General features: G+C 43.1%; 1 protein-coding gene and 1 long non-coding RNA gene across 9 annotated transcripts in view; one reads left to right on the top strand and one right to left on the bottom strand.

Annotated features, from left to right (window-relative positions):
• Positions 1–30: 30 nt before the first annotated feature.
• Positions 31–1,410, bottom strand: LOC121357417. The gene is made up of 3 exons (XR_005955725.1): positions 1,272–1,410; positions 1,025–1,091; positions 31–806 (listed from the first exon to the last, which is right to left on the bottom strand). It is a non-coding gene; the product is annotated as an uncharacterized LOC121357417 (long non-coding RNA).
• KMT2E (lysine methyltransferase 2E (inactive)) overlaps positions 1,111–13,641 on the top strand; it is a 58,230-nt gene continuing 45,699 nt past the window's right edge. For 2 of the 8 annotated variants that reach the window (XM_041474669.1, XM_041474662.1), the window contains exons 1-2: positions 2,612–2,897; positions 11,413–11,469. The gene's annotated coding sequence lies outside the window, so the exon portion shown is untranslated. Of the gene's footprint in view, positions 1,411–2,611; positions 2,898–8,289; positions 9,766–11,412; positions 11,470–13,031; positions 13,110–13,641 lie in introns of those variants that run through there. The other 6 variants (XM_041474665.1, XM_041474667.1, XM_041474666.1 and 3 more) reach the window with 6 other exon arrangements.

The following is a 13,641-nucleotide window of genomic DNA, read 5'->3' as shown; positions in this document are numbered from 1 at the left end:
TCAGAAGAACAACTCCGCATGGCCTGTACGTTTTCCTCAGCAGCTTTAATGAGGTCGTTTAGACATCACTTAAAACGCCTGTTCCAGTAAGAACCACTCCATAACCCCCTGCAACTTAACTTAGAGCAGAGCGCCTTCGCACCGAGCGGGCGGCTCTGCCGTGAGCGCACCCGGCTCCCACGCTCGGGCGGAGCCAGCAAGCACCGGGGGAACTTTCCCTGGCGGTGGGTAAAGCCTTGCGCAGAGAGGGGGCGGAATGGAAAGCTTCCCCCAAGAGGAGCTACACCCTGGAGGTGGGTGGAGAGTAAAGAGAGAAGCGAGAACCTTCCTCGGCAGCAGCTACACCCTCGTGCATAAGGCTGATGGGGGAAGGGAACCAGCGCGGGACCGACGACGTTGTGCAGGAGGAGGGGGAGGGAAGCCCGGGCTCTCCCGGGCAGCCGCCGCCGCCGCCTAAGCCAGCTTGGTCCGCAGCCAAACCCCACAGGAATGCAACGCGGTCACATGACCTCCGGCGGACGTGCAACTCCCTTCCCTCTCCAGGGACACCCTGCGCCATCTTGTACTGACGCAGTTACAAAGGCAGGCATGAGTTGCTCCCCTCTCGCTCGTTTCCCGCTCCTCTCAGCACAGCCCCGGCACTATTCGGGAAGGAGAAAACCAGGCCTGGTCCTGCTTTTCTTTTCGCCAGCTCTTCGGGGACGCCCTGCCCGCAGAGTCTTCCCTAGCGCTGAGATCATGGCGCCCGTTTTCTCCCTTTACCTCCCCCGGCAGCTCCCGACCCTGCCCAGCTGCGGCTGCCCCTGCTGCAGGATGATGTCAGCGCCAGCCAATCAGGGCGCGCCGGGCCACACAGGCCGGCCCGGCCATTGGCTGCCGCGCCGCTCCCGCCCCCCTCCTGACTCGGGCTCCGCCGCGGTTCGCTGCGGAGCCGCAGCCAAGGCACAAGTGCGGGGAGGGGAATAGGAGGGGAAGGGAAAAAAAAAAAAAAAACCCTACACAAAAAACCGACAACCAAACCCACCAAGACGCCAGCCGCCATTTCGCGCAACAACAGGCAGAACCCGAGCGAGCAGCCCCAGCCAAGCGCCCTAAGGAGAAAGAGAGAAAGAAACAAGAGACACACGCACAGAAGAGTTAGACAGGAAAAAAAAATACCCATAGACTCCGCCATGATCACAAGAGGTTTAATCGCCCCCCCTCCTCCCTCAGACTTAATGCCCCATTACAGCCGCCTCCTCTGCGTCCAACCAGCTAGCAGATCCCTTCACCTCGGCTCCCTCCTGCCGCAGCAGCAGCTGTTTAGAGCCCCAAACTCTCTGTGCCCAAGGTGTGGGGGGACGCTAGTCTATGGCGCTGCTGCTAACTGCTTCTCCAGTCACCCGAAAGTGGCGGCTCCATCGAGGCAGGGTAAGAGCTGCCAGCCCAGCTTTTATCTGGTGCCCCGAGTTTGCGCACTGAAGAAGGCTCGCTCAGCCCCTGGTGGGCGTCGAACGAAACCCCAGCCGCCGCCTCCCCTCCCTCCATCAGCCGTATCGCTGGAGGGGCTGAAGCCGGGCAGGGGAGGCAGGGCGGCGTAGGGGTACAGCGGGAGCTGGGAGGAGATATGGTGGTTAGCAAGACGGGCTGCTTACGAATGGCCGGAGCTGTGTCTGCCCAGAAAGGCTGAGCGAGCTCCTGGCACTGGCATCGCCCGCTGGTCTGGATGGAAGCGCGCCATTCCTACTCCCCGAGCGCCGTTCCCTAACGGGCAAACGAGGCTTGTTCGCTGCTTGTCTCATTCCCTGCAGAACAGAAATGCCTTCAGCGAGTGCTCTTGCACTCGCTCTAAGGAAAGAAGCTTTCTCCCACTTGCCTTTGAGTCCTAAACGCTTCGGGGAAGAGTCTCAGCCTCGAGTGTCTTAGTGAAAGTTTCAGTCAAAACCTCCTGAGCAGGTCTGCAAAAATTCCCGCTCCTTTCTCTCTCCCCTCTTCCCCTCCCCTCAGGTAGTTCTTCTGCGTGTGTGAGATCCGGCAGGTCTGCCCGGCTTTTCGCGCAGTTTAGGCCGAAAATGTGCTGTTAAAGATTCATAAAGAACACGTATGCTGACAGCATCGACGGTCGTGAGGAAGAAGCCGGAGGCTGGGGGTGTGAGAGCGGCCGAGGAGGGAGTTTTGGCGTTTATTCCTCCGAGGATGCAGCTCTGACTCAGACACCCTCGCTCCCGCCCGCGCTCGGCCCCACAACAGGCCGGGACGGAGCCCCCGCCCCTCCCGCGCGGGCTGCGCCGCCGGGGCTGCGGATCGCCCCCGGCGCCAGCCCCCGCTGCCGCCGCCCCTCCTCTGCTGCCCTACTTCCCTCCTCACGGCCCCCCTGCCCAGCCCCTGCCGCAGTCTGGTGCCGCGACCGCGCCCAGACCCCGGAGCCGTTCTGCGTGTTGCAAAATGGACTCTGAGGGCTCGGCGGGCGCGGGCTGCACGCCCGGCCCGTAAGCAAAATGGCGGCTGTTTGGCTTCGCCTTGGTAACCCTGCCCCTGTCAGGCGGGGCGGGTGAGCCCCGTGCAGGGGGAGGGAGGGGAGAGCGGACGCCATTTTCCCAGAGAGAGGCAGTGACATAGAAGGGAGCGTAGGAGGCTGGAGGGAGGGAGGCACGGCAGCAGCGGCGGCAGCAGCGGGGTTTGTACACAGGTCCCAGGGCAAAGGCGCCTTTGAGCTGGTCCCTGTAGGGTTCTGCGCACTGAGCTAGGTTTGGGGGGAGGGGGGGGTTTCCTCTTTCCCTTTCTTTTACTAGAGCCTACTGAGGGCTGAGTCCTGCCTAGGGTAGGGATATCCGCAGTGGGACTGTTGCATTGTTTTGGTTGGGATAGAGAAGGGGCTCAGCTGAGGGGTCCTGTTGCCTGGCCTGTGACCATTACAGGTGAGTCTTTGGTTATTACCAGCATATTCTGCTGTGGGTGCTTTGGGGGAGGGGGGGGGTGGAAAAAGGGAGTGAAATGCGACGGGAATGTCTCATTACCTTCGGTGCGAGTATAACTCCTTCCTACCCTGAAATGTGTTTAATTTCTGTTTAAGTTGCCTGTAATTTGCTTTTCCTTTTGTGGGGTTTGGTTAAAAAATGGCAGGCTGTCGCTATATCTTATGAATATGGCGGGTTACTGTAACTGGAGGAGCTGAGGAGAATTTTTTGGCAGTTACGCCAGATTTATGCATTATGCTTGGAAAATGAGCCAAAAGGAGCTATTATGTGACAACATAGGCTTCCTTGGGCTGGCGGTTTTCAGAACGGGTTTGTGCGTTATTGGGACTGCGTATTGAGTTTTATGAAGCTTGGGGAAGCCTATTCTTTTCCTCCATCCTGTATATTTTTGCTTTGTGGTACTAAAATGGCTCGTTATAGGCCTAATCTCTTTGCCTTCCACACCCCCGCCTCCCTGCCTGCCTCCCTGTTAATATCTCCGCTTCGTGGTGTAACCTGGACAAACGGAGAGCTGTCCCCAGGAGTTTCTGTGCCAATTTAAAAGGGGATCATTCTCCCCACCCCCTTTCTCGAGGCTGTAAGTAGTTAGACTGGTGCACCCCTTTCTTGCTTCAGTTTCTACAGGCAGTGTTCGTGTTCCCTGGGTGGTATATTTCATTCTCTTTGCTGAAGCAGTAAGTGTTGGTGGGTTCGACCGTATTGCTGCAGACACCGGGGAAGAGAAACAAACGGTTCACTGTGTACTACTAAATAGGGTAGGGAAACATAATATAGCCTGATTATAAAGGTCCTGTATTCCCCCATACTCGGCTATTAGGGAATGTGCGGTGTCTGAAAGCCCTGAGGTCCCTAAAATGCTACATACTAAGTGTCGTCAAAAGCAGAAGTTCACTGCTGCATTTAGATTTACGAATGTTTTAGTCTGTTTATTTACAGTAGCTTTAAGGAATAATAACGAAGCATTTTTGTTACTCAGGGTTCAGATCAGAGAACACCGGGAGATATCCATGGCAGTACTTGCAATGCGTGATTAATTGGTTATTATCACTATACTTTTGAAGTTACTTTTTAAAAAATGTGGAGCAAATTTATTAATTTCCCTCTTTTGTCCTTTAGAGATTCTAAAAATGGCGGCCTCAGGCTGATGTTGTGGTAATCTAATCAGCTCGGGTCCTCCACACCCCATGCAGTGCGTTTGTCTGCAGCATATTAGTGTCTTACTATGTTAAAATGAAAAGGCTGTTCCCTTCAAATAACGTACAAAACAGCTCTTGACTTTACTGCGATTTAAAAATGCTGTGTTCCAGCTGATTAATTTTATTGGTTATGTGTGTGAAAGGCAAGTGAACGAGACCACTCTTGTCGGGGAGAAGGGGGGTGGAAGGAGGCAGCAGACTCAAGCAGCTCCTGCGAGGGGTGTGTATATGGTGCTGTAAGGTAATATGTATGTCGGTTCAGTAAATTGGAAAGGCTCCTGCGTTTGTGATCGATACCGTACAGCTGTCTGTCCTACTAACGACACAAAATCAGTAATATTTATCAACGCGAGTCGTGGATTACGATCATTAAGACAGTCAGCTAAATTCTTTGTGGAAACACATTTGTGAACGTCATGTTCATCTTGCAGGAAATACCTTCAGTGGACATTGGTGTAGTAATTCCATGTATTCATAGTTAGAGAATACAGAATGAATTTAAGGGAATAATGCACGCGAGATTATGACCTGTTACTTTATTTAAAGACACAGAATTTCTTTTGCTGCCATGTAATTTTGGCGTTACATTTTTTCTTCAATTTATTTAGTATATTGCTATATAAATTGTATGTGTGATAATGCACATACGAGTATTGAGGGAAGGTGCGATTCTTAACGTCTAATTTTTTTCCTAAATGAAATATGAACCATTTAGTATCACCACTATAAATATGTTTGAGTGGGGGGAAGGGAGGTCACAAGGATTCATTATTTGGTAGTTGGTGTAGTGTACTCTGATACATACTATAGCAGCTGCAAATTTTATGTTTTAAGCAACAATAACCAAAAATAAATTTTCACCTTTTCTTTAATGCCTGTCTTTAATCTTGTTCATTAAATTAATGAGATATGAATTCCTATTCCAGTATAGCTTTAGAACCTTCTGGATTTAAGAAATCAAAAGTGAGGTATTGAAGTGGCAAAGCTGTCTTCAGTCTCTGATGAATTTTAATTTGGATATGATTTAGAAGCACTGATGTAGGATTTAAGGTATACTTGAAGTTGACCAGTAAGGTAGACTTTTAGGGTATTGTTAATGCATGCCTTTAGTGTGTTTTGAGGCCAAAGGCTGAGTGATTTCATTAATTCTCCAGTAATGCATGCTTCCATCATCTTAGTATTTATATAAATACAATTTTTTCTTCTAAGCCATGTCTTACTCTCTCTATTTAAAAGTACATGAAAAAGACAAAGAGTATACGGGCCTTTATGGAAACCTTTTGCCTTTTTCTTTCCTTGTCTTCAGTTGAAAGCTCCTGTTCTTGATGCTGTACAGTCTGCAGCTCTTCATGGCTTCTGTCACGTTCTCAAGTAGACATTTAATTGACAATTTGAGGAAAATAACCTTGTACACTATACAGAAAGTGTTTGGGGGAGGGTAATAAAATAACCCCAAAAATACTAATTTTCAAATTTTACGGTTTATTTTATGCACTAAGAACCTCTTGGGAATTTAGAGATCTTCCAGAGTTTTCCTGTGTGAGTTTTAATGAGTCAGTTTGCCTTTGTGACTCAGTTTCTCCATTTGTATAAACAGATCTGTGATTTGTTTTAAGGAGATTTATTTTAAGGAGATTTCTACCTTTATTTTTAACTCCATTGATGATTTTATTTATATATTCATAAAGAATGAAATGCCCCTTCACCCCCAACACTAATACAAGCTTCTTGAAAGAGGGAAGTTCTGAAATCTAAATTCCTTCTAAGACATGTTTCTGTTCCACAAACTTTGCTTTAGAAGTGCAATCATATGGATTGGAGTTGATTGAATCCATTTTTGTGTCTTAAACTTTTTCATATCTAAAGGAGAAATTTGCTTAATTTTCACTTAGCCTTTTGGTTGGTGAGTGTTTTTGCTGTCTGGGAAATTCCAGAGGGAAAATAATACTGACTCTTAAAACTAAATCTAGAGAAAGTTTCTCTTAAGACTAAGTAACCTCTTCAGGTTACTTTGAGGTAATGCAACTCCTGATTTCTCTTGGACAGTTTCAGCATACACAACTATTAAAGTTCTCTTGGAAAGCAGCAGAAACACAGAAATCAGTGTCGCACTGAAGGCTGAAGTGTCTCTCCAGTTCTGTTCTTGGTTTGACTGAGGACAGTCTTTATTTTGTATGCATGCTAATACTAATTTTAGTAAGGACTATTTGTGGGACTGAGTTAAGGAGTGGTGCATGTAATTGTAGAATCATGGTATTGTTCTAACTAGATTAATGTAAATGAAGGTTTAATGAAAGTATTTTGCTGTTGTCATGTGACATTCTAACAACATTTAGTAGGTGGGGTATAGATGGATGAAGATATAAAATAGAACCCAATTTAGACTTCTACAGAGATCCTAAAGAAATGCATCTATGTTACTTGCCTCATGGCTTCCATACAAATGAGCATTTGTGAACCCCTCAAAAGCAGATTTTGTTGGACAGTGTTTTTTTCAACAGGTACACTGTTTAAATGTTTCCACTGTGCAAATAGTTCTGATTTATTGCTGAGAGTGACACTTAAGGCATCTCTGGGGGAAAAAAATTTCCACAGATGAGAAATGTGGATTAGGGTAAAAAAGCTTCAATTCTATGCTTCCAAATTCTGAATTATTTAAAATATTAATTGTAGTGGTCTCTTGAATAGTGCAAGATGGGTATTTCTATCTACTTCAGTGTTCACTGAAGTAACAGAAGAGTTGTACCCACAAGACCTAATCTCTTTGAGCATCCAAAGTTGTGCTCATGACCTTCGCATTACAGAAAAAACCTGCTGTAGTTGTGTTCAAAGAAAAACTGCTGTTAACCTTTAAGGCATAACAAACAAGTAGTAAAAGAAACCTTTTCAAGGTTTCATTACTTGCTGGAAGATACTGCGATTATATTTATTTCCTTTTGCAAATCTTAATGAAACAGGCAAGATTTAAGCTGTGTTGGTTGCTAGAAAATTTTAATAAGGTTATCTGTAAACCTTTGAAGACAGTTAATTTTCTTGCACAGAGTATATTTTTTTAACATGCCTGACCTAAGTGGTTTTGTATCTTATTTTTCAAAATTAAAATATGGGTAAGAAGTATAGTAAATCAGTGTCCATTCAAGTTATGTGTTTCAGAAGTGAATGTGAAGAATATATTAAGCACGCAGATAGCATCCTGTGCTAGTATAGTATGTTTATTACTTTTGCATATTGTATTACCAGAGTGCTACCTTTGGTTTCATGTGATAGTTCATATGCTGCTTAGATGGAGATCCAGTGCTGTAAAACCTAAGTGAGACTTTAAAGGGACCAGCGATTTTGCAAATCAGGCACTTCCAAAATAGTATTGTTCCTAGTCTGAGAGTTTAAAATTAGCACTTGGATAGTTTAGATACTAAAATTTCATATTGCAGTCTCAGGTTAAGGAAGGCTTTTTTATTTTATTCTCATTTGTGGTTGTGTTTTTTGTATTTTATGCCATCATAATCTAGGTAATCATTGACTTTTTATATCTTCATCACAAAAGTAAATTGCCTTCAAGTTCAAAGACAAGATGATAAGACTAAATTTTAATGACATTATTGTACTTTATATTGCAACTTTAGAAGGAAGCCATACAATCTCTTGTTGGCCCCCTTATCATATAATGGTGTGAGCTGGAAGGGACCTTCAAAACCACTTTGTTCCAGCGCCCGTGCCGTGGGCAGGGACACCTTGCACTAGACCAGGGTGCTCAAAGCCTCATCAGAGTGTGGCCTTGAACTTCCAGGAATGGGACATGCGCTGCTTCCCTGCACAGTGTGTTTCTAGTGCCTCAGCACCCTCACTGGGAAGGATTTCTTTCTACCATCTAACCTAAATCTCTCATCTTTCAATTTAAAACTGTTCCCCCTTGTCCTATTGCTGTCTACTCATGTAAAAAGTCACTCTCCGTCCTTTTTAATAAGCCCCTTCTAGGTACTGAAAGGCTTGGTTTAGGCATTTGGAGCCTTCTCTTCTCCAGGCTGAATAACCCCTGTTCCCTCAGCCTTTGTAAGAGAGGTGCTTAGGCCTCTGGATTATCCCTGTGACCTCCTCTGGATCTGTTCTAACAGGTCCACTTCTTTCTTGTGTTGCAGACCCCAGAGCTTGAAAAAGAACTGCAGGTGGGATTTCTTGAGAGCGGAGGAGAGGGGCAGAATCACCTCCCTTGACCTGCTGCCCACACTGCCTTTGATGCAGCCCAGGGCACGGTTGACTTTCTGAGCTGAGAGCGCACACTGCCGAGTTGCGTCGTGCTGCTCGTAAAGCAGCACCTGCAAGCCTCTGTCCTCCTCAGGGCTCTGTCTCCACCCGTTCTGTGGCCAGCCTGTACTTGTGCTTCCCAAACACGGGCGCAGTGCCTTGCACTTGGCTGTATTGAACTTCGTGAGGTTCACACAGGCCCACTTCTCAAGCCTGTTGGGGTCCCTCTGGATGATACCCCTTCCCTCCAGTGTGTTGGCTGCACCACAGAGCTTCATGTCATGGACAGACTTGCTGAGAATGTCTTTAATCCATGTCGCCAGCAAAGGTTTTAAACAGCCATGATCCCAGTACCAGTTCGTGAGGAATGCCACTCATCACTTGCCTCCACTTTGACATCGAGCTTGACAGCTTGCAGCTTGTACAAGCGCAGCCATGCGGCCAGTTCCTTACTCACCAAATGGTCCATCCATTACATTCATGTATCTCTCCATTTTAGAGTTCAAGATGTTGTGCAGAACAGTTATTTATCAGTCACAGAAAATGATAAAACTAATAGCCTGTATTTGCCACTCAAGAATTTAAATTTCTATATAGATTGGTAGATTTGGGTCTTTTATCTTGAGGAGTTCTGAATATTTACATTTGTTTGGTGTTCATTACTTTTTAACTCTTCTAAATTGATAGGACTGAAGATACTTTTTGACAGTTGGTGATGCTATTAGCTTGCCTTGAGTAGACAGAGGGACCTAACTTCTAATTAGAATGGTTATAATGGCCTGAGTTGAAAACTGTATCACGAAACAGATGATAGTCAAGTCTAGATGGTTAATCCTGTTTTAACTATTGGTTTAAAGAAAATTTTCCAATAAGGAGTGGTTTTAGTCAGTCCTGCTTAAACTGAAGACTTGAGAATTACAGCAACTTACATATAACTTTGGAGGAAGATACAGAGTGATTTCATGTCTCTTGGTTTCCAAACCTATCATTCTAGAACTAGGAAAGAAACATGAAGACTTCATATATAATTCATAAACAATACAGTAGTTATTTTACTGGTGATAAGGGTAAAGTTCCTCCCTCAAATGCCTTACCAATTAATTCCACTGATTTTTTTTTCCTTTTGCTTAGGATAGGAACATTTGATGAGAATCTTTAATATTATGAAGGATTTTTATGAATGACTGTGTTGTGGGATTCTTTTAAATGTTTGTTCTCTGTCTTACTTTCCAGTGATATCTTTTGTGCTGAAAGACAAAAGCCAACACTGCTTTTTGTTCCCTTCTGTATGGCAGTAGTAGTGAAAATTAAAGCTGTTGATTGAGCTTCCATCACTGGGCAGAATTATTTTGTGCTTATTTAAAAATCAGGTATTTTATGTCTCTGTTACTGTAATTGAAAAATGCACTGAAACCTCCATTGAAAACACACACCATAGAGTTAAAATGCATGGGATAGAAATTTCTTAAATAATATGGTTTCACAAAATAATTGCAGTTGAAAATAAATTCAGTTTTATTTTTTTGAAAGTCAGAAGGGTCTTTTGATCATACACTTCTATGGTTTTTTGTGTGTCCTTGAACATGAACTAGTCCCTCCATCTGTTCCCTCGTTTTTTCTTGCCAGTATCCTCCCCAAGTTTTTGTAAAGAACATTGAAATACTGCCAAATTGTTATGAAAATACATAGTCCAGGTTGAACTGTAGTTAATGGAGTTCTTCCAACTGCCAGAAAGAATTAGAAGTTTGTGTTTGAAAGAATGTGACTTTCTGACTTGCTTGTGTTTGGAATCCTAGGCATAAGTGTAGCAGTTAGGTGGATGTCTACAAATTGCTTCCATGAGTAAGAGTAGAAGCACTGTTGAGCTATTTATGTAAATCAAATGTCATGGGTAAAAAAGAGGAGCTAGTTTTTGAAATCTACATTAAGTGAAAACATATCAAAACAAAAATATGCTTAGCTGAAGTCAGACTTGAAATAAATAAAAAGAATTTACTTCTTCTGTAGTAGGTTGCTAATAATTACAGTAGACTCCCAAGTCCTATTGAGCAGCATAGAAAAAACTAATTAGCCTATTTGGGATCATGAAGCCTGCAAAATATTTATAATGTTGAATGCAATGCCAGTATTTATTTTTAGCCATGTATTTTTTCACCCCAAAATCTGTACTTGTTGGGAGGAATATTGGTGACTGAATTGCCATGAGGTGTACTGTTACATTCAATAAAAAATAAATAGACCTAGCCCATACAGTTGTAGACGTGAATTTGGGTATTCTTACAGAATGTGGACTGTATATACTTGCAGAAAGCATTTATTTTTTATGATGTTTGTCAAGAATAATAGTGTAAGGTAACGGATGAAATGTTTTCATCAAGAGTAATTGCTGAGTCGCATATAGGCAATTCGTCTACGTTTAATCAACAGCTTTTTATCATTTTGTGCTAGATGGAGAAATACTCATTTGCAGTAAAACAGCTGATGCAAAAAATGACATAAAGCCAAGATATTTTTACTGGTAAACTACTTTGTTAGTGTTCCTAGCCTTTGAATTTTTCTTTAAAGGCATTTCACATTTTTCAGTGACAGACTATGGCAGGCTAATGTTAGGTAGCTAATATATACTTCTCCAGGTAATATGCAATATTGCTATGAAAAAATTATTTTACACCTCTTCATGTGCTGTACTTGTTTTGTATTTTACAGTTCTTTGGCTCTCGAGCTCAAATAATTGATGGTTTTTGAATGGTTAGGACTTTTTTTGTGTCATTTATTTTCAGAAGTATAGCAGGTGTTTAGTAAACTTACTGACATCAAGCAATTGGCAGTTAATTTTCAATCCTGGGTGTTGAGTTCTGCAATTAGAAGACCTAAAATCTGTAAGCGTGGTGTGTGATAGTATATCTCTGTTTACTGTTTCTTTGATTGATTCCTGTTCAATGAACTAATCCTTATTCTTTCTGTAACTGCTTTTACCTTTATTTCCCTCCTACCACTCATTCTTTTTCTCTTCCTAGTCTCATATTTTGTCTAACTTCCACTGAGAGAAGAAAAGGAGTGAAGAGAGAGAAGAGGTAAGGTCGAGTCTTCATGTGTAAGGGACTAGCATAAATATTTGAGGAAGAAACCTTGCTTTCACTCAGGAATAAGCAAGAGCAGCACTGTTGGACCAGATAGTAAAGGAAAATAGCTTATGTCTTGTGGAAAGCAGCTTTGGTGTGTAGCAGAGGCTTGGCTAAACTGGCCGACTGACTCTTGGTTTCTACTCAAAAGTGTGGCTTGCTTTGTGCAGGCTAGAGTCTGTGTAGTGCATGTTATGACCTGTGTACCAATGAAAACCTCATTACAATGATGGAATTTCAAGTTTTTTATGCATAAATCTTGGATACCATGAAGGAGGCAGGGCTTTTTATTTGCCTGTTTTAGATACTAAAGTCTGACCAATTCATAAAGTTTGTCTGTCATTCCAAATGTGACTGTGGTCTTTATTGAATGTAAAATCCTGCGTTTGTCTCAGGGTGTTCATACACTGAAACAGGTTGCCCAGAGAAGTTGTGGATGTCCCGTCACGAGAAGTTTTGAAGCCCAGGTTGGATGGGCACCCAGAGCAACCTGGTAGCAGAGGTGTCCCTGCCTACGGCAGGGATGTTGGAACTGGATGATCTTTCAGGTCACTTCAAACCCAAGCCATTCTGTGATTCTGTGCTAGTAAATTGTGCTTATTGGCACTGTTCTAAAAGCAAAGTTGGAGCAGTCGTCTTACTTTGTAGTTGGTTGTAATAACAGTGTTTCTTAAATAAGTTGGTCTAATGATTGAGTAGGTCTGTGTCAGTACAACCAATAATATAATAAAACAGAAATCTGACAGGGCTAGCAACTTAAAAGCCTTGAGCTCTCTGAAGCTTACTGAAAATCCAGAAGGAAATGGGGGCAGCTGTGAGCAGTGTCCTGTGAGAAACAGGGAGAGGAAGCATAATGATTTTAGCCATTATCTGTCATGTGTGACTTCAAACCAGCCATAGCAAGTACTTTTTTGGGTTTTTGTCTGTCTGACAGGGTACATGAGAAAGAGGTTAGATGGACATGAGTACTGACGGTGTATAGGTGACCCTGAACAGCATAGGGGATGGCATTGAGGGGCTTGTGAATGAGGCTAGAAGCAGTTAATAATTGTGATGAGGAAGAAGGTACTGCTGAGAGGGCTGTAGAGGACGTTAAATCAGTGGGAATATTTGAGCACACGCTACAAATACCAGATTTCTTTTAGAACAAGTTAGTTTCTTCTGTATGATTTGCAGGACTTAGTCATTAATAGGTCTTAATTTGTATATCTGAGTGTGCCTACTGTGTCTTATTTTTCCTACTCCACTTTTTTTGTGTTTCAACGCAAATTAGAAGTAAGTTGCTAACTTATTTGTTAGGTTACCATAGAAAGCAGCAAACAGTAGCAAAGGTATGAATTTTGACTTGCAGTTGTTTCAAAGTCTGCACAGTTCTTACTGCAGTGGTGTAACATCTGGAAGTTGGATATCCCTCCTGATTTCTTAGGAAATCTGTACAGTTACGGAGCGTGTTAGAGGAAACAGAACTTCCTTGTATGTAAGATTAGTCATTTATTCATGTATTCTGCTTCTAGGTCTGATTAAAGGCGTGTTACCTCCTGAGAAACAGACAGCAATGAATAAATATTGATTACTTTATACGTTTATTTATGGTATGTGTATATATGTTGCTTTATTTTTTCCATATTTGTGTCTTGATACAAGTATATACATATATACACGTGCACAGTATAGTTCATTATGTGAATGACATCTAGAGTGTACCATTAAAATGCCAGTGTCTCTTGCTAATTTTAAAAAGAATCTAATTTCTTGTTAGACTTGTATGCTCAGAGCAGTAGTAGAAAGCAGCAGTTTAGAAAAGCAGGATTTTATTTAATGAAATCTTCTTTAAATCTTCCCTCTTATTCCTTTCCAATTAAAAAGGAAGTTAAAAAATCAAACCCAGCAAACAAACAGAACCCAACACACACCTCCCAATCCAAAAACAAACAAAAAAATTCCAAAGGAGGGAAAAACCTGTAGGTAGGAAAGCCAAGTAGTAAAGCTTGGTTTGTTGGCCTTCTGACAGTTCAGGACATTAGTTTTCACTCTGTGTTTGTGGAGTCTGAGGAACTATTGATAGTTGCATTTTAATTAGATTTCTCCTGTGTAGATTGTGCCAGGGCATAAGTGTATCAACTT

This window comes from Pyrgilauda ruficollis, unplaced genomic scaffold (genome assembly GCF_017590135.1).
Source record: "Pyrgilauda ruficollis isolate IOZ18807 unplaced genomic scaffold, ASM1759013v1 scaffold33, whole genome shotgun sequence".
NCBI classification, from domain to species: Eukaryota; Metazoa; Chordata; class Aves; order Passeriformes; family Passeridae; genus Pyrgilauda; species Pyrgilauda ruficollis.
The sequence above is the reverse complement of the archived record's forward strand: the minus strand, read 5'-3'. Positions and strand labels throughout refer to the sequence as shown.